Below are 311 nucleotides of genomic sequence, written 5' to 3'. Positions count from 1 at the left end.
CACACAGTGAGCGAGAGAGACACTGAGAGAGACACACACACACAGGTCCACAATCCCACACATTGCTGGTCGGTCTGTAGTTCCTCTCAGCCCTTCTTCTCTCGTTTAACTCGTTAATAGCAGCAGCTAATTGTCTAATGAGATAATTGAGGGGGGGGTGGGGAGGCTGTCTTCTGCTCCATCTCTGAGCTGATCTACATCTTTCCACCGCTTTTCTTCTCTCCCATCAAACCTGGACGACGAGCGCAAACCATTCCCTTTCACGGTGGGACTGGGCTGCAAATTAACACTCCCGTAATTATCAATTAAGA

This window comes from Sardina pilchardus, chromosome 4 (genome assembly GCF_963854185.1).
Source record: "Sardina pilchardus chromosome 4, fSarPil1.1, whole genome shotgun sequence".
In the NCBI taxonomy this organism is placed as follows: Eukaryota; Metazoa; Chordata; class Actinopteri; order Clupeiformes; family Clupeidae; genus Sardina; species Sardina pilchardus.
Note: the sequence above shows the minus strand (reverse complement) of the source record.